General features: G+C 48.2%; 1 long non-coding RNA gene across 4 annotated transcripts in view; it reads left to right on the forward strand.

Moving 5' to 3' along the window:
- Positions 1-23,840, forward strand: part of LOC148776609 (uncharacterized) — a 46,860-nt gene extending 23,020 nt beyond the window's left edge. For 2 of the 4 annotated variants that reach the window (XR_016038365.1, XR_016038368.1), the window contains one exon: positions 11,815-12,674. This is a non-coding gene — a long non-coding RNA (uncharacterized LOC148776609). Of the gene's footprint in view, positions 1-11,814; positions 12,675-23,727 lie in introns of those variants that run through there. The other 2 variants (XR_016038367.1, XR_016038366.1) reach the window with 2 other exon arrangements.
- Positions 23,841-24,825: the final 985 nt, after the last annotated feature.

The raw sequence follows: 24,825 nt of genomic DNA on the forward strand, positions 1-24,825 counted from the left end.
GGACATAGTCCAGGACAAAGCTTGACTCCCAGAGGGGAGGGGTCACTTGGGCACCACGAAATTTCTTAGGTTGTCACTGGATCAGAGGGCTTCTTAATTCTGGCCAACGGAGGCCATGGAAGAAGGGTAGAGTAGAAAACTTTTAGTTTTTTTGTGTGGACCATTTTTTTAATGTCTTTACTGAATTTGTTACAACATTGCTTCCGTTTTATGTTTTGGTTTTTTTGGCTAAGAGGCATATGGGATCTTAGCTTTCTGCACCCCTGATTTACAAGGAAGTCCTGAAAACCAGTTTTAAAAGGAAGGCCTCTGGTAGATGTCTAGTAACCACTTTAGGAAAGGAGCAAAGCCCTGCCCCAGGTATGCCACCCCTTTCTCTGCTACCAAACATAAGCTGCTTAGGGAAAAAAAGGCAGGGTTCAGGGCACAGAGGAAGATCTAGTACAGCTGGGGGGAAGGAAATAGAAAGACTCCTGTATCCATGGAGAAAAGACTGAAACAGGAGTGGGTCCAGATCATTACAGATTTCTTACTGTGCTGGGAGGGACAGGATCACTGAGAATAAGAAACATGAGCACCTCCACCCCTCATCACCAAGCTAGCAAGCAATGAAAAACCAATGTCAACAGTAAATTGACGGAGGAAAGACATCCTGAGATGAAGCACAAAGGGAAGACCTAAAGCTCAAGGTCCATTCTTATTGTTACCTTCAATATTATAATCGTGGTTTCAGGCAACACAATAAGGCAAGAAAAGATAAACAAAGGCTCATGGATTCAGTTTAGTCACTCAGTCGTGTCCGACTCTTTGCGACTCCATAGACTGCAGCACGCCAGGCCTCCCTGTCCATCACCAACTCCCAGAGCCCACCCAAACCCATGTCCATTGTGTCGGTGGTGCCATCCAGCCATCTCATCCTCTGTCGTCCCCTTTTCCTCCTGCCCCCAATCCCTCCTAGCATCAGAGTCTTTTCCAGTGAGTCAACTCGTCGCATGAGGTGGCCAAAGTATTAGAGTTTCAGCTTTAGCATCAGTCCTTCCAATGAACACCTAGGACTGATCTCCTTTAGAATGGACTGGTTTGATCTCCTTGCAGTCCAAGGAACTCTCAAGAGTCTTTTCCAACACCACAGTTCAAAAGCATCAATTCTTCGGCAATCAGCTTTCTTAATAGTCCAACTCTCACATCGATAAATGACTACTGGCCGTTGGATTGGAAAGGGGAAAATAGCAATATTCACATATGATAAGATTGTCTCTATAGAAAATTCCCACCAAATCTACAGAAAAACTACTAGTATTAATATGTAAGATCACAGGATATAGGATCACTGTACAAAAAAAAAAATTATCCTAATATGGTATACTAGCAATAACATTTGGAAATTTAAGTAAATTTTTAAAAAGCACTCTCTACAACAGCACCAAAAAGCATGAAATACTAGTTGCCAGACATATAGGCTGAAAACTACAATCCAGCAGGACATTTTCCATAGAAATGAAGATGTTGATTCTAAAATTTATACAGAAAAAAAGAACTAGAAAAGCAAAAACAGTTTTGAAAAAGGACAAAGTTGGAAGATTTGTACTACCTGTTCTCAAAACTTATTATAAAGCTACAGTAGGAAAGAAAAGAAAGGGTATAAAACTGATGCTTATTAGCGTTTCTTTCCTGTGAGATCATATGAAATAGCTTTGGGAACCTAAGACACAGGAGAACTTGCCGAGGGATTGGACAGGTGGCCTTGGCAGGTGGGGATCTTGGCTTGTGAAACATGGATGGGTAACACACAGATCTGAGCTCTGAATGACATGATGTCACCAATACTGGCCTCCTGTCATGAGAGCAGGGGCTGCTGCTTCTTCCTGTTTGTGGGCCCTGTAAGACCCAGCTAAACACTCAGTCCATAATGAATATTTGTGGTTATAGATAAAGGGGAAATATGTATTAATACACGCGTACTTTGTGTGTGTGTGCTGATCATCTTTTGGAGAACCATTTCTCTGCTGCTTTTCCTTCAGCCTAGATAGTAGAGAACTGACCCAGCAGAATGGATCATTGAGTATGCATAGGTTCTCTGTGACCGGCTAGAGCAAGACGCTGCTGACTTCAGGGAGGAGGAATGCAGCCTGTCTGAAAAGTGCATGATTATGGATGGAAGGGAAAAGGCTGCATTTTTTCCTAGCAGAGAGCTGCCAGGAGTGAGCACATGTGTGTCTGTGTGTGGTTGGGGTGGGATTGGGGGGTAGGGGGGTGGATTGTGTGTGTGTAGTTGTAGGAACCCAGGAGAATGACATTTCAGTAGCTGAGCTCCAAGTCAACTCCCAAGAAACTTTTAAACTCAAAGACACTGGGTCTCACTTCCTGCCATATTCCCACTCACTGGATGGCTGGCTCTCAGGTATTGGGGCAGGGTAAGCAGTGCTGTTAGGGCTTCTGTTTCTAGTGTCCCTGCAGGTGCCCTGCTCTTTGCAGAGGCCACCTGAGGCTCCTTTTAGTTTGTGGTTCTACCGTTCTCAAGGCCCAGCCTCCATCTCGAAGCTGAAGTTGACTGTTCATCATGTCTCAGCAGTGGGAAGGGTAGAAGATGTACCCTTCCCTGTGAAGGGCAGATGAAAGCCAGTCCCATCACAAGTGCCTACACCTGTGAAGCCAGATCTTGGTCCTGTGGTCCCACCTGGCTACAAGGCAGACTGGGAAAGAGTAGCCCCCAGGAAACAAGGAGAGAGCTGTTAACTTGGAAACCGATGCTTCCGAGCTAGTGCTTGGAAACAAGGTAGAACCAACAATGAATAGACAGGCTTTTAGGCAAAACAGAATTCACCTTTGCGCGCGGGAAGGTGAGGCAGGATTGAGCTCTCCTAGAGGAGGAGGCAGGCCTTCCAGGTGAGTAAGCAGGAGGGCCCGGCTCGGAGGCAGCCTAAGTTATTAGGAAGAACTTTCTAAGGTGGCAGTGATGGTCATGGTGCAGCGGAACAAGCCCTGACACTGGAGCTGGATGGTCTTGAGTTCAAATCCTGACTCTGTGATCAAGTGTTACAGGTTGAACAGTAAATGGATCAATCTCTATCACTGACTGTTTGGCACTATCTTTCAAAACTACAGACACAGCAATTCTACTTGTAGGGACTTATCCTACAGATATACTTGCACATGTGTGAAGCAACAAATATATGCAGCTATTCATGGCAGCATTATTATTTTTAAAATAATTTTAAAATATGGCTGCATGCGGGCTCTCCTGACTGTGGTGAGTGGGGCTGCTCTTCGTTGTGTGCAGGCGTCTCATTGCAGTGGCTTCTCCTGTTGCGGAGCATGGGCTCTAGGAGCACTGGCTTCGGTAGTTGTAGCACACAGGCCTAGTTGCTATGAGGCATGTGGGATTCTTCCAGACCAGGGATCAAACCCATGTCCCCTGAACTGGTAGGCGGACTCCCAACCACTGTATCACAGTGAAGTCCTGCAGTATTATTTTTGTAATGGTAAAAGATTGGAATGGACCCAATTTGATGGACTCAAATGTCCATCAATATAGGCTTGGGTAAATAAATCATGATATATTTATGCAATGGAATACTATGTGGGAAAGAATGAATTTACTCTCTTATGTATTAATATGGTAAGATCTATAACCTATATTGTAAGTGATAAAAACTAGACTCAGATCAATGTATATAGTTGACTACCATTTGGGTAAAGAACAAAAACAGAGAGGGAAGGATAGCTACCTGTGTCTATCTAAATGTGTGTATATGTATTTTTTCATATTTGCTTGAATATGCACAGAAGATCTTTGAATGAATATGCGCACAGGAGGCCAGATGCTTCCAGGACAGAGAACTAGGTGGCTGGGAGCCAGGGCTAGGAGGCTGACTTTTTATTGCACTCTTTTATACATTTGGAATTTCAAATTATGTGAAATGTATTATATCTATCCCAGCTCTGCCATTTCATGGCTATTGGACTTTAGGCAAGTTACTTGGCTTCTCTGAGCCTTCTTTTCCTCTTCTGTGAAGTGGCGATAACACCACTGGCCGCCTAAGGATCATCAGGGTTGCCTGGCACAAGGGTAATGCTCACATATCACTGTCCAGCTGCTCGGTCCTGCCTGGTTCACCTGCTTACACTTGCGAGCTGCCACCCCAGACTTGCTGGTGTTTGGGAAACATGGTGAGCAGCACTTGCCACCTGTCCCCACATCTCCCTGACATCACCAGCCAAGATGGGAGGCTCAAGAGGAAGAGCAGGTTTAGGGGTGCAGAGCATGAGGCTAGTTCTGGTTAGGTGAAGTATTGGCTTATCTGATGGAGCTCAACATCTGGGCTGGTGATGGAGATCTGTGGGTTTCCAGACTCTTCCACTTATCAGATATAATAATTGTAGTAGGAATAAATGCTAACATTTTTCAAGCATGTACAGGCATTATCTCACATTCGCAACCCTTCAAAGTTGACTGTAATATTATCTCCAAAGCTACCCAGTTAGGAAATGGTGGACTAGATTCCAACCTAGGTCTGTCTGAACAAAACCTGGGACCCAGATTTACAGCAGGTCTGCAAAACCAGTAACTTTTGAGGCTTCCCTATTGGTCCAGTAGTTAAGAATCTGCCTTCTAATGCAGGGGACGTGGGTTCTATCCCTGGTTGAAGAGAAAAGATCCCACATGTCTTGGGGCAGCTAAGCCTGTGTGCTGCAACTAAGATCGGACACAAATAGATAAATATTTAAAAATCAGTAACTTTTGGGTTGGCAAATATTTTCCATAAATAATATTTTAGGCTTTGTGGGTCACACAGCATCCGTCCTAACTTCTTAACTCTGTCATAAAAGCAGCCACAGACAATCCATAAATGAATGAGCATGGCTATGCCCCAATAAAACTTTATTTAGGGACACTGACATTTGAATTGGATAGAACTTTCACATCATAAAATGATTCATCTTTTGATTTCTTTCCCCCAACCATTTAAAAATGTAAACCATTCTTATGAGTTTGAGTGAACTCTGGGAGTTGGTGAGAGACAGGGAGGCCTGGCAGGCTGTGATTCATGGGGTCGCAAAGAGTCGGACATGACTGAGCGACTGAACTGAACTGAACTGAAACCATTCTTACCTCATGGGCTGTACAAACAGATGGTGTGAGTCTTTAAGTTGTAGTTCACTGATACTCCCTGGACCCCACTCCTCTGAATCCTCTGATAACAAAAAAGGCCCCCTTGGCACCCGTGCCGTCTTTGGTGTGAGTCTTGCCTCCTGGAGGCCGGTGGCCATGATGCTAAGAACTCTCCCTCACTGCCTGCATGCTTGTCTCAAGAATAGAGGTGGAACAGACAGGACCTGTGTCCTGTTCCCTGACAAGTCCAGCCTTTTGAAGACCCAGCTGCTTTTTAAATGAAAAACACACCTTTTCAGGGGTCTGACCCTGCCAAGTTCGGAATCCGTCTTGGGGTAGGAAGCAGGGGCAAAGTTTGGCCACCAAGGCTGCCCCTCTTCTGTCTATTCTCCACTAGTTCCAGGCCTGCCTCTAGGGCAGTGCAGACAGGGCCAGCTCGGTGGTGTCAGGGGCTGTGGATCTGGGGAGAGGCAGGGGAGACCGGGCTGCTGTGGGGCGGCCGGCAGTGTCACCGGGGGCCTTCCTTCTTCTGGGAGGGAGAAGGTCAGGAGGTTTCCTCCAAAAACCCACCTCAGAGTGGGGGAGTGGGGCGCAAATGAGCAGGACTCCTGCCTCTAAAGAAACTTCTTTTGAAGAGAGTTGCTTTTCTCACTGTTCTCTGGTTTTTGACTGGTCTCCTTTTCTTAACCCTTTTTTCTACCTCTCCTCTCTTGACCTTCTCCTGGTCCCCTCCCAAACAGGCCTGACTCTGCTGCTCCTGAGTCTGCTCAGGCAGCTCCCTCCACCTGGAGGTCCTGTTCCTCTTGTCCCACCTGAATGACACTCTCCTTTCAGATACCACCTCCTTCTCTCCCTCTTAGGGCCAGGGTTGGTCTGGGAGCACATTTTCCTGGGTGTCAAGTGTATGGACCTGATCTTACAAGAACTGCTTCCCAGACTCAGTGCTGCCCCTCTGCCTGGAGTTCAAGACCTTCCGTGATCTGTCTCAAACTTTATTCCCGCTCAAACTGCCCTCGATACCCTCAGAGCCTTCACAGCCTAGTAGGAGAGGGAATACTTGAACCAACTCCTGTCCAATAAAAATATATAGTTTAAGCCACAAGTATCATTTTAACTGCTTTATAGCCAAATTATAAAAGTAAAATGAAGCAGGTAGAATTAACTTTGAAAATGTATTTTCTTTAACCCATTAATGAGATATTTTATATTATTTTTTCCCTACCATATCTTTGGGATCTCATATGCATTTTACACTAACAGCCCCTCTCAGTTCGAACTGGTCACATTTTACATTCTCAATAGCCGCACATGGCAGGTGGCCCCATGTTGGACAGCTCAGGCCTAACTTAACCCTGACTCCTGACTCTTAACCCAAAAAACTGCACAAGTAACTACAAGGTAAGGGTAATAGAAGGCCCTGCTGCTGCTGCTGCTGCTAAGTCACTTCAGTCGTGTCCGACTCTGTGTGACCCCGTAGACGGAAGCCCAACAGGCTCCCCCGTCTCTGGGATTCTCCAGGCAAGAACACTGGAGTGGGTTGCCATTTCCTTCTCCAAATAGAAGGCCCTATTGGAGGTTAAACTTATGGAGCTGCTTCTTTGGGACATTGATTTCTCAGAGAAGAGGGAAGTGTCACCTTTGACAAGGGGAGTCATGCTTGTTGGAAGCTCCATGTGCATCTGAGTCCTGCGCCCTGGGAGGGACAACCAAGACTCATCCAGCAAGTGGGGGATGGTCAGCACTTTGTGTGAGAGGGTCAAAAAGGAGAAGCTATGACGTGGGCCCCAGCAGAGAACCAAGTGGCTTCACTAGGGGAGGGGGTTTCAGTGGGCCATTCATGAGCCCGGAGAACAGGGCTGTGGGCTCTTGGCAGAACCCAGCTTTGAACCAAGCTCTGCCTCCCTGTGGAGTCTCAGCTGAGGGCAGCAACTCCCTGTGATGGGCAGCAGGGAATGGTTCTAGAAGAGTGTCTGAGCTCTTTCCTGCTCCTGTCAGCACCTCTTTCCATTCTTTTCTCTCTCATGTCCCCTCCCTGTCCTGGCTCCAGAGTGAAGGTGAGTGCCCCACTGAAAAAGCTTGTTTCTGAGGTCAACATGTACACACTGCTCTATCTAAAATGGATAACCAGCAAAGCCCTACTGTACAGCACAGGGAACTCTGCTCAGTGTTATGTGCCATGCTGGATGGGAGAGGAGTTTGGAGGAGAGTGGATACATGTATATGTATGGCTGAGTCCCCTTGCTGTCCACCTGAAACAGGTGTTGTTAATTGGCTATATTCCAATATAAAATTAAAAGTTAAAAAAGGGAAGAAGAAGCCTGTTTCTCCTTGAATACCCAGGCTCTGGTTGGCTCTGGAGGACATCCCTCGAGAAGTCCTGGCAGATGTTAGGTTCCCTCCACCTGGAGGCCTGACCTCACCTGAGTACATCCCTGCCTGTCCCTGTCTTATGACTGGGTGGGCAGCCCCACCTACCTCTCTGCAGCTTCAAACACCAGCCCCTTCCACTCAGAGACACTCAAAGTGTGTGTGAGTGTATGAAGGGGGGCTCTGAGACTGAGGGTGGCACTGGGCGCTGTCTGGGGTGCAGGGTCGACAGCTGGGGTCTCCAGGGAAGGTCTGGTATAAAGGGTCATTCATTCCTGACAGGTGTGTGTGGGGTGCGGGGCCTGGCCAGGGCCAGCCCGCGCTTTCAGCAGGATTTAATCAGGGCTGAGTGGGCCCCCCTGAAAGCCGGGATTGTGTTCTATCAGAGGTCACTGTTTCATGAGCCCTGTGGGGATACAGAAAGACCATAGAGCAAGAGGGCACCTGGGTGGCCAGCTGCTCAGGGTGCAGCCTGCTCAGGTGCGAGGGCCTGGTGGAAGGAGGAAATGGGTTTGGATGAGGGTCGGTCTGTGGGAATTAGCGCGTTTGCAACTCAGAAGCTTGCTGAGCCTGACACAGGCTCTTGGCTGATCACTGCCCGAGTGGGTATTCCAATCCCTGGACAGTGATGCAAATGTACCTTCTCAGTTTTTCTATCCTTCCTTCGGAGCTTTGTTTGATGGAGTTTGGGGACTGGAAGGGAGGATTTCAGGGTGTGAGTTGGGCAATGTGGCTGGAGTAAGTCTCAGGCTAGCAATTCAGTGAACAAGAGATAGAAATGGGTTTTTCTCTGATTCTGCTTACTCTCCACTGGAAGCCATCTGGGGGGAGTGGATATAGGGGAGGGGAATGGTAAAAATTGGTTCTCAGGTGGTTTGAGTTCTTCCGTTTTTCCCCAAGGGGTGGTCTCACTTCCATCAAGCAGCAATCTCCTGACTTTAGTGCTTCTGTTGGGGCTGGAGAAACATTCTGCTGATTCTGAGAGTTTGCTTGGGCCCGGAAACTTCTGTGAGGTGCCCACAGCTCTGTCTGTCTGACATGCTTCCCTAGAAATCCCCTTGCTGGAGGGGTTCCCCTTAGTGCCTGGGTGCTTAGCAGCTTCCCAGGACATCTTGGATCTCACCATTTGTTTCCATTGTTTGTCTTCTTTGTGGTCCTGGGGCCAGGGCCTGGGTGGGCAGTGAGGGAGGTTGTCCTCTGGACTCCTGGGAACTGACCACCAGCATGGACTGCTCTGCTGACAGGGTAAGGCAGCATGTTCTGAGGGTCCTTGAGGATCGGCATGGCCTTTATTCTCTTTCTTATGGAACCGGTGACACACTGCTCTGATGTCACTAGTCAGCTGCATCTCCTGGACCCTGGGGGTTGGTGGCCCAGCTCTGCTCTGGAAGTCCTGATCAAGCCAGGGAAGAAGGGCAGTCCTGGTTTGCAGAGACTGGAGGGGGTGGTCACTGGGATGAAGGACTCTCGGTTCTAAAACGGGGACAGTCCTGGGTAAAGTGAGATGAGCTGTCACCCTTTTTCCCTCCGCCCTCACTCCTTTCCTCTCCCTCCCTTCCTTTCCCTCAGCCTGGTATTACTGGCAGGAGGTTTGGGGTAAGAGGGACAGGGTGAAAAGGCCCTTCATTTCTGTGCTATGTGCTTGGGACACGATGCCAGGCTGACAGGCCTTGGGAGTTGATCTGGGGGGATAAGACCTCTGGGTGAGTCCAGCTCCAGTCCTCCCCACCCTGAGTAACAGAGTAAAGCTTGTTTTTGGTACCTCCTGCCCCCTTGCTTGGAGGCTGCCAAGCCTGGCCTCCATGGAAGGTGGTCCTAGGGGCTTATGGATCAACAGGGCCCATCCTTTCTGACTCAACCCATGAGTCCAGCCCACCTCACTGCCTGAAGCAAACTGAGGCCCAGAGACGGAGTGTGGATTGTCTGAGGTAAGACGACTAGTGATGAGCACCCAGCAGGTGTGAGATGCCTGGTCTCCCGGCTCCTCACCAGGGTGTCTTGCCCCTTCTCAGGGCCCCTCGTGTTACTGAGTGCTCTTCCTGTGGAGGAGCTCCCCCTCCAGCCCCTCTTACCCAGCACCCCTCAGCTTCCTGAGCTAGCAGCACTTGGCCCCCCAGACTTGGTGGGACCCCACAAACATGGAGGGGGTAGTGATCAGCTGTGGCACCTCTGACCTGCTGGAGACATGGTGTGGGCCCTGGCGCCCCACAGAGTTGGGGAGCTGGGGAGCGGCTGGGGGACTTGAGGGTATGTGTGGAGCCTGGGTTCCTGATGGGTGTGGGGCGTGAATCCGCGTCATTGTGTTTAGTGTGGTTGCTAGGCACTGCAGAGGTTCTCAGACTTTAACACTTAAGACTTTCAATAATAATAGCAATGACAGTAGTAATAGTAAGGGAGGATTTCATCTGTTGGGTGAAACAGACTCTCTTCTGGACTCTGTTCTGAGCGCTGCCGGTGTACTTAACCCGAACAGCGGTCCGTAGGGAAGGAAGCAGTGTTCCGAACGTCTGTTTTTCGCCTGGGCTGGGTCTTCGCTGCTGGTGCAGACTGTCTCTAATTGCGGTGAGTGGGGGCTCCTGTTTGTTTCGGTGTGTGAATTCTCATTCCGGGGGCTTCTCTTGTTGTGGGGCACAGGCTCTAGATGCGCGGGCCTAGTTGCCCCGTGGCATGTGGAATCCTCCCAGCCCAGGGATTGAACTCAAGGATGGCCATTTTATAGCCGAGAAAACCTGGCAGAAAGGGGTCTATGCTATTACATGGTCACTCCCCTGAAATCAGGGCCAATAAGATCCTCTTGTCAGGAAACTGAAATAGCTTGAAAGGTTTTCTCCTAAAATTTAGAGCAGAGTGACAGTCATTTTAGAGCATTGTAATTCCCATCTTTGACAATTTGAATTTAAAAACAGGTTTTTAAACAACAGCTCTTCTCCACTAAATCTTAATTAAATGCCAGGGGATGCGATGGCTCAGTATTTCCTGGGACGCTTGGATGAATTGCCCCCAGGGGGCACTCATGCACCGCCCGGGCTGGTCTGCAGGCCCCTCAAGTAGTGCTTTTCCTAAGGAGTGGGAGAATCCTTGGGGGCCACTGAATTCAGCTCCAAAGTGTGACTCCTCACCTCATTAAGGGAGGCTCCTCAGGAGGGTCTACCACTGCCAGGCGTGGTGAAGGATGGGCCTAAGGAATCTGTGTGCAAAATGATATGAGGGGATAAGTAGAATACAGTAAGTCCCCTGCACAGAGCAAGTTCTATTCTAAGAGCGTGTTCACAAGTCCAATATGTAAGTCCAGCAAAATTAGCCTAAGTATCCAACTAGCACAATTGGATATGCATTATTGTACAGTATTGTAATAGGGTTATAATACTTTTTACACAAATAATATGTACATAAAAAACAAACATTAAAGATAAAAGTTTTAATATGACAGTACAGTACCTTGAAAAATACAGTAGTACCATACAACAGCTGACACACGGGGGATGGCATACACGTTTGCATCTTTGAATGTTTGCAACTTGAGGGTTCATATGTAGGGGATATATATATATATATATATACTTTCTTAGAGGGTACTCTTGCCTAGAAAATCCCATGGATGGAGGAGCCTGGTCGGCTGCAGTCCGTGGGGTTGCTAAGGGTCGGACACGACTGAGCGAGTTCACTTCCACTTTTCACTTTCACACATTGGAGATGGAAATGGCAACCCACTCCAGTGTTCTTGCCTGGAGAATCCCAGGGACGGGGGAGCCTGGTGGGCTTCCGTCTATGGGGTCACACAGAGTCGGACACGACTGAAGTGACTTAGCAGCAGAAGCAGCAGAGGGTTCAAGGTTTCCATTAAGTATCACAAAAAAGGCTGGTAACCCCTCATAGTTAGAAACTCTGGGCACCAGAGTCCCAGGACAGGGTGCTAACTCCTGGACCTGGGCTGGTCCCTGTGGCATCCTCTAGACAGGACAGGCAATGTGAATTTCTCTGAGCACCCTGAGAAAAAGCCAGTGGAACCCCCCACTCTCTTCCCCAGAAGTGGAAGCTTGCATAAGACGCACCCTGTTCCTGTTGCTTTGCCCAGCCTGCCCCTGCCCATGGGGTGTCCAGACCCTAACCTGGAGGAAGGAGAAAGCCCAGTCCAGACGCTTACTTGCCCAGCACCTTCACCTTCTTTGGCCTCAGTTTCCTCACTTGTGGAATGGGGATATGAGTATCTGCTTGGTGAGGTGATTCTGAGAATCAAAGGAGAGTATTCTCATGGGGTGGGGGCTATTACCCCTGCAGGGCTGGCACTGGGGAAACTTTTGGGCCATTCTCAACTGATGCTTCTTTTCTTCCAGAGAAAAGGCCCTCTGGCCTGCACAGCATGGATATGGGCAGAACCGTTTTTCCTAACTAGGCCTTCTGGGTTGCAGCAGGACAGCATGCGTCTGCTCCTCAAATGTAACAGGTAGGTATTGGAATTAAACAAGAATGTCAGCTCCACCTGAGTAGGAGTTTGGTTTGTTTTGTCCACTGCTGTCTCCTCAGGGTCTCGAACATTATCTGGCAAATGGCAAGTATTCAGTAAGTATTTGTTGAGTGACAGATGGGGCCATGGGGAGGGGGCAGCCAGGCATGATCCAGAAAAGTGTGGGGAGAGGCTGTATGTAACATTTTCTCACTCAAAGGCTCAGTTTCAGCTCTGCCACCCACTTTCTGTGTGACCCTGGGCAAACCCCTTCTCCTCTATGGACCTGTTTTCCTCCCTGTAGAATGAAGGGATTGGCCCGGGGGTCTCCAGTCTCCATCTGGCTCTGAAGCCCTATGCATTGGTGGAAAGCATAACCTGCTGTGTCTTGAAGGCAGGGTTTGATAGAGGGCAGAGGGACCTCCAGGGGCTGCTCTGCCCTGGGGTTGTGACATGAGAGTACTCATCCTATGGTGAAATCAGATCTAGGGCTCGGCAGCTGGGGGCCATGGGCAACTTTCTGCTGCCACCCACAGGAGCAAGTGTTCCGGCTCCTGTCCCCAGCCCTTCCTGCTGCAGGATGCTTCCCCTGCTCAGCAAAAGGAGGAGCTACAGGCACTCCTTTCTCAGTTTGTGGATATAAGTCAAGACTCCCTGCTGCCCTGCTCGAAGCTCTGGATCTGTCTCTGGCTGAGACCCTCCTCCACCCCTTGAGCTCTTCACAGCCCCTGGACCCTGGGAAGACACGGGGTAGACACCATGGAGCTTTTATGTAGCTCTGTGCTATCATAAGCCATTAAACATTAAATCTGCTGCTGCTTCCCCTTTGTCTTCTCCCCTGAATTTCTTCTGGGAGTGAGCTAATGGTTACTTTTAGCTATAGTCTGATACAAAGACATATCTAGGCAGACTTCCCTGGTGATTCAATGGATAAGACTCAGCCCTTCCACTGCAAGGGGACTGGGTTTGATCCCCTGGCCAGGAAACTAAGATGCCACGTGTCACATATGTGAGTGTGGCAAAAAACCCTAAAAAAACAGACATATCTAGGAATATAATTACTGTTTTATTGTCTAATTTAAACAATGAATTTTATCAACAACAGAGCACATATTTTGTTGTACTGGTGGCCAGTGGACTATTAAAATGAGATTCCTTGTGTCTTTGTGAGAAGTTCTAATGTGTTGTTCCCCCAAGCCCCAGAGCTGCACTGCCTCTAGCAACCCCTGAATTCATAGAAAGCGCAACCCAATTGCATTGAAAATTACTTATAACCAAAGTAGTAGGTGCTTTTGGGTGAACATCGCAGAATTATAGGAGATTTTTTTTTTAAGTGAAGTCTGTCCTCTTCCCTCTTACTGTCTAACACTAGCAGCTGAGAGTATCATTCCAGACATTTCTGTGCATATGTCAACTATGCACATGAACATTTGTAGAATTTTTTTGTACAAATAAAATCATAATCTGTGTACTGTTCTGCAACACGTAGACCCTTCCAAGCAGGAGCATGTGAGACTTTGTCATTGTTTGCACGATCACATTAATGGACATTTGGGCCCTTTCCAGTTTTCCATTATTGCAAACAGTGCTGATATGACACTTTGTGCCTAATCTTTGTGCAGGTGTATGAATTTATCTTCAAGATACCTTTCTAGAAGTGGAATTTACTGAGTAAAGAATATACAAAGTGAAATTTTTGTACCTTTACATGTCCACAAATGTAATGTGTGAGTAATTGCTTGTTTCCCCACAATATGGGCAGGACCTCTTTCCAATCTTTATTTATCTGATTGTTGAGAGTTGTATCCCAGTGTTTAAAATTTGCTTTTTTTCAACTGTGAGTGAATTTGGACGTCTCCTCTAATATTTTGGGGCCTTTTATACTTTTCCTGATATCCATTGCCCACTTTTAAGCTGTCTGTTTCTTATTGATTGTAAAAATACTTTACATATGAAGGATACCATCAAAAGAAACTTTGACATGTTATAATTACTGGGAAATATTTTCCTTAATTTGTTTATGTTTTATTGGTTTAGGTCCAACATCTATATAGTAACACGTATCAGTACCACTTTCATGGAGTCCTGGTGTCTTGCCAAGCTGCATTTTTATTACTATAATCCCAGTGTCTGAGAAGATCCTGAATCCGCATTTTGAGATTGACAGGAGAAAGGGTTTTCCCATTTGCAACTGAAAAGTGAGGGTTTGTCCTCTGCTAGGTCTGATATGGTTTTTCCCGTGGTCATGTATGGATGTGAGAGTTGGACTGTGAAGAAAGCTGATCGCCGAAGAATTGATTCTTTTAAACTGTGGTGCTGGAGAAGACTCTTGAGAGTCCCTTGGACTGCGAGGAGATCCAACCAGTCCATTCTAAAGGAGATCAATCCTGGGTGTTCATTGGAAGGACTGATGCTGAAGCTGAAACTCCAATACTTTGGCCACCTCATGCGACGAGTTGACTCACTGGAAAAGAGTCTGAGGCTGGGAGGGATTGGGGGTGGGAGGAGATGGGAAGGACAGAGAATGAGATGGCTGGATGGCATCACCAACTCTGTGGACATAAGTTTGAGTGAACTCCGGGGGTTGGTGATGGACAGGGAGGCCTGGCGTGCTGTGATTCATGGGGTCGCGGAGAGTCGGACATGACTGAGCAACTGAACTGAAAGGTGCCCAAGAGACAGCTTGCTGTGCTGAAGAGCCAGCCTAGACCTTTGTGCTCCTCCCGGCTGTCCTGTCCTCCCTCAGCCTCAGTTTTTCTAGATGCAAAACAAGGAGGGTTGAATCAGTTGGACCCCAAGATCACTTCCTGTTGGGAATTTCCTGGTGGTCCAGTGGTTAGGACTCTGTGCTTTAACTGCCGAGGGCCCAGGTTCAATCCCTGGCATGGCAAAAAAAAAAAAAAAATCACTTCCTGGTTTAATATTTGGTGATCTGTTCATACACGGTTTGACCTCAGACAGGTTGCTGTCCCATTTAGGATCTATTTTTAGTCCTCCATAAAAAGCAGCAGTAGAACAGGGTAATGAGTAAGGTCCTTTCCAGCACTGAGGACTCCATGGCCTTCACTTGTAGAGCTCCAACCTTCACTGTGCCTCAGTGGCACCTGAGGAGCAGTCAAAAACATGGATGCCCAGCCCCACCCTGCCCAAGGAAAATTAAATTGGAACTCCTGGAGGTGGGATTTTGATAGCTTTTAATATTCCCAGCTGACCAATGCTCCATATGCCTGGGGTTTCCCTGAGATTCTGCACTTCCACTGAGCTCCAGCTGATGCCGATGCTGTGGGTTTGGATCCACACTTGCACTAGGAGGCGGGCAGCACCAGTGTTCCCAGGAAGCTGCTTGGCAATGCAGAGTCTCATACTGATGCCCTTTGTCTGGCTTCCCCAAGTGCTTCTGCACTGCTTATGTGAATATACTTATTTTCAAAAGCAGGGTTTTGGAGGTTATATTATTGTATTTGCATTTCGATAATTCATTGAACTATACACTTCTTATCTTGCCAAGGAGAAAGGACAGGACAGGAGTAGGTCATCTTAAACCCCAGAAAGGATCAGGAGCCCTGATGCAACCATGCTTTGCTCTGTGGGCAGCACACATAGGCCATTATTTGGGAGTCGAGAGGATAATGCCTTTGGGTGCTCTTGCTCCCTTTCTTTTCTTTCTCATTCATTTTCTTTTTGAAGTATTGTTGATGTACAATATTATATAATTAGCTGTTCAGTCACCAAGTCGTGTCTGACTCTTTGTGACCCCATGGGCTGCAGCACGCCAGGCTTCCCTGTCCCTCACCGTCTCCTGGCGTTTACCTGAGTTCATGTCCATTGCATTGGTGATGCCACCCAACCATCTCAACCTCTGTCACCACCTTCTGCTGCCCTCAATCATTCTCAGCATCAGGTTCTTTTCCAATGAGTCGGCTCTTCGCGTCAGGTGGCCAAAGTATTGGAGCTTTAGCTTCAGCATCAGTCCTTCCAGTGAGGATTTAAGGTTGATTTCCTTTAAGGTTGACTGGTTTGATCTTGTGATCCAAGAGACTCTCAAGAGTCCTCCAGCATCACAGTTCAAAAGCATCAGTTCTTAGGTACTCTGCCTTCTTCATGGTCCAGCTCTCACAACAGTGCATGACTACTGGAAAGACCATAGCCTTTACTATAAGGACCTTTGTTGACAAAATGATGTCTTTGCTTTTTAACACACTGTCTAGGTTTGTCATAGCTTTCCTGCCAAGAAGTAATCATCTTCTAATTTCATGGCTACAGTCACCATCCGCAGTGACTTATGTAAGTTACAGGTGTAAAATAAAGTGATTTATAATTTCTAAAGGTTATAGTCCATTGAGTTATTATAAAATGTTGGTTATATTCCCCAAGCTTTACAATATATCCTGTTGCTTATTTTATACATAATAGTTTGTACCTCTTAATTCCTCACCCCAAATCACCCCATACCCTTCTCTTTTGCTGTTTGTTTTTTTTCTGTCATGCCATTTGACCTGTGGGATCTTAGTTCCCCGACTAGGGATTGAACCCTGGCCCTTGGCAGTGAAACTATAGAGTCCTAACCACTGGACCACTAGTGAATTGCCAGCTTTTGCTCTCTTTCTAACACAGAAGAAGGGGGTAAAGGGACTCCACTGAACTACTAAAGGGCCTATGGGTGTTTAAAATGGATCTTGAGTGAGCCTCAGTTTCCTCATCTGTACAATGGGGCTAGTGATGCCTCCTTCTCTGAGTTATTCAGTTTTAGGTCAAATGACACTCTAAAAGCTGTTGGCCTGGCACATTGTAGGTGCTCAAGTCAATCCAACAGCCCCCATGGGGGTTTACCATGAAATAGATAATGGCCGGATCTTGGTGATGAGTCATTTGCTACCCATAGTGGAGTCAGATGGACCTTGTTTGCCCCTCACTATTGTAGGAACTTAGATGAGTCATTTCATCTCCCTGCACTTCGGTTTGCTTTTTCATCAGTGCAGACAGTCAAGCCACTTTGGCAGGGTTGTTGTAAGGATTAAATGAGGTCACACGTGTGAAGCGTGGAGGCCTGTGCCAGGCCTGGAGCCAGCCTGAGTTCAGGCTGTGGGCAGCCACCTCCTCCCACTCTGGGGGAGTCCTGGCTTCAGAGAACAGTGTCCCCTTTGACTCTGCCGGCCACCGCAGTCACTATACCACAATCACGGAGTGCCGGAGAGCAAATAGCTCCTGTCAGGCCCGGCCTTTTTCTTGGCTGCTGCTGCTCTGGCCAGCCAGGTTTGGGTTGGCGGGCAGGGTGAGTGGCTTGGCTTTGATGTGAGCTGTACTGAAGCTGGGAAATGGGGGCATGGGGATCCCAGCCTGCCTCAGTGACTCAGGGCTAGCTCCTAGTCTTTTCCCCAGAGCCTGGCAGAACCCTCCTTGGGGCCAGTAGAGGGAGGCAACTTGGCACCAGGGGGTCCTCACACCTTCACTAAGACATGGGTATCTACTTTATAGATGGGGAAACTGAGGGGATTACTCCCAAGCTCTGATGCCCACCAGGCTGCATGGGTGGACAGAAGTGCCTCCTGGTTTGCTGTGGATCTGAAGGTCCAGCCCATTCCTTAAGAGTGGCCTGGTCTCCAGGAGACACCCCCTGCCCCATTGAAATGAGTACGTCAGGCCCCACAACAGGTTTTGTGGGCATCTGATTCATCTGCTCCCTGAGGCTGGTCAAGGGAGCAAGGAAGATGCACCAGACATAGTCTGTCTCAGGAACAGGTTTGAACTCCAGTTCTGCCACTGGCCAGCTCCAGGGGCAAGCCCCTCTGGGCCTCAGTTCCATCATCTGTAACATAGGATGTAGGGAAAATTGAAGTGCTTTCTGTGAAAAGTGATTTTTAAGACTGTACTGTTTATGCAAGTGAGGGATTATTAACATTCCTGAGCTAAAACCTCAGTCTCTGTCACTGAAGAAAAGCTCAGGAGAGAAAGAATGGAGGGCTTTGGCAGGTCACACAGAAGGGATGTACTTCTAGTCAAGAGCCTGGAAGGGCAGAAGGTTACTCATTTTTCAGAGGAGGCAAAAAGGGCCCTAGAGGAGGATTTTGCCCAAAGACTGGAGAAGCAGGAATTGACCCCAGCTCTTGGTGGGAGTCCCTAGTCTGGACTGCTGTGCAACCCTGGGAAACTGCAATAACCTCTCTGGGACTCAGTTTCCCCTGTGCCAATCACACAGAGAGACTGCCGGGGGTGTTTTTCTTCTACAGCATTTGTGCATCATCTGGCTTCTCTGACTGCTCTGGACAAGGTGGTCCCAGGTCCTCAGGAGGTGAGGAACCCTGGCGGACCATCCCAGGGTGGGACCAAGGCAAGGAGAGAAGTCCAGGTTGCAGGCACGCAGGACCGAGGTGGGCAGGAGGAGGAAGAGGAGGAGGGAGGGGACTGTTGCCAGCCAGGAAATGTCTGCTGGCTGGCATCAGGCGTGCTTGAGCTAGCATGCTTCCTGTAAGCAGTGCACACGAGCCTAGTGACCTCACCCCTCAGACATTCCAGGACAGCACCCCCAGTCCAAAGAGGCTGTCCCATTGTCCCCTGGAACAGCAAACGGGCGGCAGCGCCGACCTCTCGGCATCCAAACAACGTCCATTCATTCATCAGTGTTTACCAAGCACCCACTCTGGGCAGGCACCATGCCAGACACTGGTACACAGAGACTTGGGAGCCAGAGCCGTGGGCTCACAGTTTCTAGCTGGGCCCCCTGTACCTGGAACAGGCGCCAATCCCCTTGCGTGTACTTTGGATGGGGACTCTGAGGTCATCATTGATGAGCAAGATCCTGGAGAGTGTGTCAACCTTGGGGGCAGCAGGAAGATGACCCGTGAACATTGATTTGGCCCCAGTGGTAGCCGAGCACAGCCTGGAGGCAGGGTCTGCATCTGTTATCTCATTTACTTGCCCAACGCTGAGTAGGCCATCAACCTCATTTACAGAGATATAGCCTCAGGTGAGTGACTTTGCTTCAGGTCACACAGTTCATAATGGTTTCAGCCAGGATCAGATCTGGTTCTTTTCTGGGTGCCAACCCCTCAGATTCTGAAACTAGTACCCCTGAACCCCTGATATCAGTTTGGACCCTCAGTTGGAAACCACCCATTAGCCTAGTGGCTTTGGGCAAGCTGCTTGGGCTCTCTGAGCCTCGGTTTTCTTATTTGTCAAGTGGGGCTGAGGGGGATTAATTTGTAGGATGGCTGTGAAGTTTAATTGGGACAGTGGGTGTGAAAAAAAAAAAAACTAGTCCACTGGCGGAGGCAAGTGGCTTTAGGAGACGTCATCATTCAGGGGTTTCACCTCCCAGAATTCTCTGGCCACAGAGGACTTGGAAAACTCCCAACTCCTTCCTCTGCCTCCAGGTCTACTCGTTCTGAGTCATCAGCCAGAATTGACGGAGTACGTCCCAGTTTGCTCGATGTATGGGCAGGGACAGATGGGGAGGAATGAGAGGAGAAGGCACAGATGACGAACGGGACACTGTGGCTCTGTCCCCACCCTCTCCCCGCTCAGGAATTTGAGGGTCGAGGAAGGACCGTTCTGTATGAAATAATGAGACCAGTACAAGCCACCATAATGACCTCTTCTGCTCCCGTTTCACTTCATGAAGACATCTCATGTCTTCAGTCATTTCACAGAGGCTCTGAATTGCTAATATTATCCCCATTTTGCGGATGAGCAAATGAGGAAACTGACACTTGGGCGGGTTTACTTGAGGCCCCTGAGTTAGCAGGCAAGTGGGATTTTAGTCTCTGCTAGTAACCCTGACTCCTCTGTGGAGACTTCCAGAGCCAGGCAAGGGAGGGGGAAGGTCCTCAACAGAGAAAAGGAGAAAGTCTTGCTTTTTACAGCTGTGCAGAACTCTTGCAAAAGCCTTGAGGCAGGTGAAATAGAAGCCACCAGTATAAAAAAACCCTGCATATGTTTTTCCCTCTCCTGCACCCTCCAGAAAGGCCTTCATCCCATCTACCCTAAAACCCTAAAAACTTCTGCCTGCAGTTCTCACAGCCTCACTTGGGCTGATAACCTGGCTTTTCTGTGGAACTCACCAACCTGGGGCTGTCTACAGGTGTTGGGGGCCTGACGAGGGTCTTGGTTGCCACCACTAGCTTGATGACCTTGAGCCCATCACACCTCTCCAAGCCTCAGTTTTGCCATCTGTTGAACAGGTTTATTAATGAATGTTGTAACTGGAAGATTGCAGTGGGCATAACCTGGAATGGCTGGCACAGCAAGCTTCTAAAGTTGACTGCCATTCTTCCCTCTCTCTGGGGACTTCTCCCTTCCCTTTTTCTTCTGCTGAAAGATGGCATCAGATAAAAGGGAGGCAGTGTGATTCCTTGTGAAGAATCCTAGGCATTAGCTGTAGATAGCTGAGCTTAAAATCCATCTCTAGGGAATTCCCTGGTAGTCCAGTGGTTAAGACTCCATGATTCCTGTGGAGGGGACACGAGTTTGATCTCTGGTTGGGGAACTAAGATCCCACAGGCCACCTGTCCAAACAAAACAAACAATCAAAACCTGTCTCTCCTTTGTACCAGCCCTGATCAAGTACATTGCTTCTCTGAGCTGCAGTTTGCTCATCTGTAAAATGGGGATATAAGTTAAGGTCAACCATCCAGAGGGAACTCCCTTCTTTCATCTGGAGGTGGAGAAGGTATGCTTAACTGAGAAGAATGCCTCAAAGCTGGTGACATCTCAGAGGAGTGGGGAAGATGTTTCTGAGTGAGGTTTGGAGGAGGGTTTCTAGCGCTTTCTGAAATCAAATCCCTTACATTATAAGTTACTCAGATATAAAACCTGGTTCAGATATTCATAAAGAGAAACCAGTTTCTCCAAGAAGTATGGCTCCCAGGGCAAGAATGCTAAGGCAGAATGGGGACAGAGGACCCAAAAGGGGAGTGGGTTGGAACTTGGGCTCCTTCTAGTTTGCCTGCCCCAGTTTAATCTAGGTCAATGCAATGAAAAATTTTGAGCTTCTACTTTGTTCAGGAACCATGCAAGGCACTTTGTAGGATGAGAGGGATCATGAATCAGACATTAACTCTGTCTGCCCTTAAGAATCAAAAGAAGTAATGATGATATGAATAGAATATCTCCATGTAACCCTAAAAGGCACCTTGCACAGAACCTGGTACATGTACGTGCATGCTCAGTCACTTCAGCTATGTCTGACTCTTTGCAATCCTATGGACTGTAGTCCACCAGGCTCCTCTGTCCATGGGATTCTTCAGGCAAGAGCATTGGAATAAGTTGCCATGCTTTCCCAACCCAGGGATAGAACCTGTATCTCTTGCATCTCCTGCATTGCTAGTGGATTCTTAACCCACTGAGCCATTTGGGAAGTCCCATAGTAGGTTCTGAATATGTGTTCATTGAAAGTAACAAAACTACAAACTATAATGGGGGGGCAGACCCTGAGTGAGGTGATTTCCCAGAGGAGGGGTCATTTATATTGGGCTTTGACGGCAGCCTAAGAGTCCTCTGCACCCCCGTTTGTCCACTGATCTTCCATCAAGGCTGATGAAGACCCCAGCAGAGCAAAGCCCTAACTTCTCCTCACTCCTGCCCACCAGCCCTCATCTGAACTCTGAGGAGTCTCCGGATGTGAGGAGGAAGTGGCCAGGCTGCGGAAGGCAGGCTCATTTCCAGTGTGGGGCCGCGCCGCCAGCCCCAGGTCCTGTTTACACAGCAAGGCGGACGGGCCGACAAGACTTGGCGGCAAATGCGCTTCTGCCTCTGAGAACAGAAGGGGCTGGCAGATCCTGACCAGGCCAGGCGCGGAGTGGCCTGTGCCAAGGGGAAAGTCAAATGTAAAGAGTGTTTCCTCCTGGCTAGGCGGCCCCAGACTTTTGTCTCCAGTCTGCAGGCAGTTCCTCCAGTGATTCATAATCAGCGGGAACTTATAAATAAACCCCACCTCGACCTCGCACCACAGCCTGGCTGGGACCTGGGCGGGAGCTAGGTTGGGGGGCTGGGAAACAGGGAGGCCAAGGAGAGGCCCTGAGAAGGCTTGGGGGACTGGGGTGATGCTGGCCACTGGGCATGGGCACCTCTGACTCCCTATGGAAGGATTGCAGGGGTGTTACCAGCAGTCATATCCCCTCTGAGGCCTTGGGGATGGGGCCACCAGTCAGAAGCAAGGGACGCTGAGAGGCTGGAACTTTCGTCTGCTTCCCAGGAGGGTGGTAGATGAGACTAGGTGAAATTTTGAAATAACTGGCCTTTAAAACCTTTTGGGGGATATAATTTCAAATTCATGAAAAAGTTGCAAAAAAACAGAACAGAGAACTCCTGCATAACTTGTAGCCAGATTCATCAGTTGTTTATATTCTGTGCCATTTTGCTTCATCATTCTTTTTCTCCTATATTTTCTTTTTGGAACCATCTAAAAATAGGCTTCCAATTATGGAAAACAGTATAAGGTTTCTCAAAGAAACTAAGAATAGAACTAATATATGACCCAGCAATTTCACTCTTGGATATATATCTGATGAAAACAAAAGCACTCATTTGAAAAGATACATGAACTCCAGTATTCATTTTTTTGTTCATTCTAAGTCTCTGCAGTCGTGTCCAACTCTTTGCACCCCTACGGACCGTAGCCCAGTATCCTGATAGGCTCCTTAGTCCATAGGATTCTCTAGACAAGAATACTGGAGTGGGTTGCCATGCCCATATCCACAGGGCCAATGTTCATAGCAGCATTATTTATAACAGCCAAGGTATGGAAGCAACCTAAGTGTCCATCAACAGAGTAAGATAAAAAAGATGTGAAAATAAAAACGATGTGGTGCGTATATACAATGAAATACTACTCAGCCATAAAAGAATGAAAGTTTTATATTTGCAGCAACATGGTTGGACCTAGAAGGTAATATGCTAAGTGAAATAAGTCAGACAGAGAAAGACAAATACTGTATGATATGATATGTGAAATCTAAGAAATACAATGAATGAATATAACAAAAAAGCAGACTCACAGATATGGAGAACAAACCAATGGTTATCAGTGGTTGGGGGCACAATATAGGGGTGGGGGAATAGGAGATACAAAATATATTGTGTGTAAGGTAGGCTCAAGGTATATTGTACAACATGCAAATATAGCCAGCATTTTGTAAATGGACCCTAACCTTTAAACATTATATAAAGACAGTAGAAATAGGTTTCTAGCATCACAACTCTGTGCCCCATATGCCTTCACTGTGCATTTCCTGTAACAGCCATTGTTTGGAGTTCTCTTTAACCACTTACTAATGTATTCCAGGGCAAGATGTTCAGGTCTTGTGTCCTCTGTGAAGTAGGGATACAAGGACCCCTTACCAAGGAGAGGGTGAGGAGAAGTAACAGTGGAAATATCTATCAGAACATGAAAGATAGGCACAGCTCATTATTTTGTGCAAAGCAACTTGCGTATGTTATGTCATTTGACCTGCACAGACTGAACAGGCTCAGAGACGGTATATAATTTGTCCAAGGTCACACAGCAGGCTAGGCTTTGATGTACACAGTAAGCACTGAACTAATCCTGGGGCCTGTCCTCATGCTTATTTGCTGCATGATTGTGATCAAGGGTTGAGTTCCTAGGCCTCTGTTTCCCCTTGTGATATGGGCACTGGTATCTCCGGGGTGCTGGGTAGGGAGGGAATGCAAGATGCTTCTGCACTCAGCCCAGCTCTCCAGTTTCTTGGAAGAAACTCTTCCTGTGGAGTGGAAGCTGCTCCAGCAGTCAAACCAGCTTCTCTGAATTCTTCAGGCCGCCTTATGATCCAGGCTTAAACCTCTCTTGCAGATTGTCTCTGGAAACTAGGAAATCTGACCAGAAGGCCCTTAGCTTCCCAGGCTCTGTAGCTTCTGCAGTGATGAGGCCTGGCCACCAGATGGCTCCACAGAGGCCACTGTGCTCTCAGGGAAGAGGAGGTAGGTGTTCATCCTGGGGTGGTTTTAATGTGACTACTCCCTTTGGGAGTGAGAGCAACCATACTGCCTTTCCTTTGGCTTCGGGTTGCAGAGAAACAGGAGGTAAGCAAGTCTCCACGGTCACTTGGCACGCACTCTCTGCTTGACAGGGGTTGTCACCTGGTTGAGCAAGGCCCAGGACTGTAATAGCTGCTGGATTTCTCTAGACCTCAGTTTCCACATTTGCAGAAAGGGGCAAATCCCTTCTGCCTGGCTTTCTTCATGGAGTCTGGATGGCAGGTCAAACACCAAGCCTCCATTCCCGCATCTGATACTGGTATATAGTAGAGGTTGTTGCGTGTCATCATGAGGATGAAGAGCTGCCCACATATGAAGAGATCTGAGGATTAAGCCTGCAGCCACCTACAAGTGAGCTCTGGGATCTTCCTTCAGCTTCTAGAGCAGCTTCCTTTATAAACTGTAGTGCAGGACGTCAGAGTGGGAGGCCCAGGGCTCATTTCACCTGTACCTTCCATTCCTCGGACAGAGGAAAGTCCAGAGAGCAACAGTGGACCTGCTCAAGGTCTTACCACCCCATCTGACCACACTGAAAGCACATCCACTAACCCTGGGTCAGGGGACAGCTTGCATTAACTCTTCTCTCCCCTCTGCCCAGAGACCCAGCAGAGAGACCCAGGGTTGGAAAGGGCTGGGACAACTGGGGCAGGAGTGGGCACAGCGTGGGCCACCATGAGCTGAAGGCTGGGCTGCAAAAGAGCTCAGTTTAGAGCCAAGGAGCCTCCCCTCTCCTGAGGGACAACGGACGCCCCCGCCCCCACCAAGGTCTTCCATGGAAAAGCCCCTGGGGGCTCACCTGCCCAGACCCTGGGCGGGATGGATTTTTTTTTTTTTTTTTTTGAGGTTTGAACACTCTACAGGGAACTTACTGGATTTCTATTCCTACAGTGTATCTACGCTTTTATTTATGAAA

The sequence above is a fragment of the Moschus berezovskii genome, chromosome 9 (genome assembly GCF_049115385.1).
Source record: "Moschus berezovskii isolate FMDL1 chromosome 9, NW_MosBer_1.0, whole genome shotgun sequence".
NCBI lineage: Eukaryota > Metazoa > Chordata > Mammalia > Artiodactyla > Moschidae > Moschus > Moschus berezovskii.